Genomic DNA, 3,020 nt, shown 5'->3' on the forward strand with positions numbered 1-3,020 from the left:
GAAAAGGGGGAGCCCCCTCTTGCTCGCACCCTCGTTTGTGTAATCCGGACACATCCATTGTCCCCCTAGAAGATTAGCCCGTCGCTCAAAATTCAGACGAAAGTTGCTTTCCCCACCCCGTTCACCCCGAAGCTGACAGTGCTGTTGAAGCTATGTGCTCGTTGGGCCAGCCACATTTGCCACGTGAGCGTGGCAAATGTGGCTGCAGAGAATGAAGTCAGGTGATGAAAGGGAGGCGGCTGATTGGTCTGGCAAGCGCGTAGCTTCCACCACAATGTCAGCGTAGGGGTGAAGGGAATAAGTGAGGTCCGGTTGCGTGTGACGTCAGTTTGGACCCGACGACGCGCTTTTGGGACCGCGGATGTATCACGGTGAAAAGGCAGAGAGGTTGCGAAGGGGAGGAGGTACGAAATAGTCCGCTCTGTTTTCAAATTTTCGCACTGAAAGTCCCGCTTTTGACTTTCTACTTTTTTTCTTTTGGTTCACTGAACGATGTGCTATTAGTAAAATCCCAATCTAAAATGATTTATCCCAACCCAAAAATCGTTTCATGGGCCCTTTAAGAAAGCGGCCTTTGTGTTCATCGGAGAGGGAACCGAGCCCTTGAAAGCAGCCTTTGTATCCATCGGGGGGGGGGGGGGGGGGGGAAGCTAATCCCCGAAAGTCGTATTTGTTTCCGTCGGTGGGGGAGAACTCTAATCTCCCTCTCGTGGCTTCCACAATGCTAAGTCAAAGTCGAAAGATAAAGCAAATATGTACAGAAAGGCAAGACCCTCCTCGCGCGTTGGCCGCGACGTCACGGAAACGGTGGGACGCTATTGGATGCGGAGGTGGCGGAGGGATATCTGATTCCCTTTGAGGGGCATTTGCCGCTACCTTCTTAACCTGTAACTGACTATAGCTAGCTCCGATAAGCTACGGTTACTTAGACTGAGCTCGTGAAAACATCACCTTTCTGCCGATTGTGACTCATATTTCAAGCCAAAGTTCGCACAATAAGGGTTTTCCGCTCGCCTACCGACAGGCGCTTTTCTTCCCCAGAGTTTCCACAACACAATCTTCAAACGAAACGGTGGTTTTACGGAAGAAAAGACTGGCCAAACTGAGTCGCAACCCAGAACGGGAAACGACCCGCGACAACAATGCAGACTTCAGTGTGCGGAAAATAACGAATAGAAGAAAATGAGAAGTGGACACACATATTTGCTTGTTGTATATTTTACCCCGCTACGGCGAAACGTCGAGGTTATTTTTCTTTCTTTTCTTTTTGTTGTCAGTTTGCCACTTATTTCTCTCGCGAACACGATCTGTAAGCGAACATTGGTAAGCAGAGAACAGGACAGGAAATGAACTACGAGCGGGATGACCTCTCAAATGCCAGCAAAACGTCCCTTAACGTTGAGCGCCTTTCAGAGCGCAACCTACCTGAAGAAGGTGCGGACAGTACCGTAGCTATTATGCGGGCTCGCTATGTCATCAATTCATTCATTTTCGTATCCCAAGTTCGATTATAGCAACATTACTAGAACCACTCAGTTGGGAAACTACCATAGAACCTGCTCTGAAAAAGTGGCACCGATCCGTACTCGAGAACCGAGCTAATCGCGATCGCCACGCCGCCATTTCTCCCGCAGCGGACACTCGAAGAACTGCACGTGACTTCTATTTTGGCTTTAATTCGCCATTTTGGCGCCGAAACAGATAAGTTGGAAGGGGTTTCGGGGGTGCCGACTGCGTCTCCCAAACGGACGCACCGCGAATTTCTACCGAAGTAAGGATGCGCCTAGGTCGGGAAGCGCTACCTGAAATCACCGCTGAGGCATGGATGTATAAACACATTATTAGGGACGAAGCTCCTTAGGGTCTAGCCTCGTCCGTCCGTCCGTCCGTCCGTGCTCGCATAAAAAGAAAAAAAAATGTTTGCGCAGTCGACAGGATTCGAACCTGTGCGGGGAGACCCCAATGGATTTCTAGTCCATCGCCTTAACCACTCGGCCACGACTGCAGGACGAGTAGGGGGTTCTGAGACGTGGTAGTAGCTCAAGAGCTGGGGTTTCTGTCATGGATGAAACATTGCATGTAGACGCTCAACGTCTATACAGGAGAGGGCGCTGCGGTCAAATGCGTATATAATCGCGTTAAACTTTGCATGCATTGGCTCAACGTTTATAGACGAGATGGCGCTGCGGTCAAATGCTCAAATGCGTATATAACCACGTTCCATACCACACATTCTCTTTCTGACATGGACCGTTGACTTAAGCGGTGGAGATGCGTTCCCACGGCTTCTAGCGGATCCAAGCTGATCCGCTAGAAGAACCACTGGCTCTGCATTTCACCGACCATAAGGCAGTAATAATGAAGACGAAACGGAACCCGGAACTCAGCCCTACCTGTGAGCAATAAAAAAAAATCAGCACCATCAGCACCACCTATGAACAATAAAATCAGTATCATCGGCACCACCAGAGCTTCGCCCCAATCAATATCATTCACCACGTGGAGATGCGGTCATTTTTTAATTCTGCCGCAAAACCTTGCAAACTAATGATTAAAAAAAAAAACGACATCACGCGCCCTTTATTTTGTACTAAACGCCAATAAAACTTACAACAAAAAGATTTTTTGCGATGGTTTTTACGCAAAAACATATTTTTTTTAAAAGCTCAAGGTAACCACAGTACAGAAAAATGATAAAGAGTGGCGCTGTTTTCGTATTTAGCTCGGTCTCGGTGGACGCCAGCGGCCCAGGTTTCAACGGTGAGTTTCCAAACTGAGTGCTTTAGTAACGTTGGCTTATAGTGAACTCTCCATAGAGGAGATAAGGATTGTATAGTTAAATGATGCGTCTAAGGTGCGCCGCAGGACGTGATATTCAGCAATGTCACTATAACTAAAGCGACTTTTTGTTGTTTCCCCCAAAAATATTTTGTAACATATATCAGTGATATCCTGTTCCTTATAGTTCAAGTGTATAAAATAGCCATACGATTTCTTTCCAGTTTTGTGCCGTTGCGTGC

At 47.8% G+C, this 3,020-nt stretch overlaps 1 non-coding gene across 1 annotated transcript; it reads right to left on the reverse strand.

The window, feature by feature from the left end:
• Positions 1–1,923: 1,923 nt before the first annotated feature.
• Trnas-aga lies at positions 1,924–2,005 on the reverse strand. Its single transcript has one exon. It is a non-coding gene; the product is annotated as a tRNA-Ser (tRNA).
• Positions 2,006–3,020: the final 1,015 nt, after the last annotated feature.

Source organism: Ixodes scapularis, unplaced genomic scaffold, assembly GCF_016920785.2.
Source record: "Ixodes scapularis isolate PalLabHiFi unplaced genomic scaffold, ASM1692078v2 PGA_scaffold1__304_contigs__length_218370807, whole genome shotgun sequence".
In the NCBI taxonomy this organism is placed as follows: domain Eukaryota; kingdom Metazoa; phylum Arthropoda; class Arachnida; order Ixodida; family Ixodidae; genus Ixodes; species Ixodes scapularis.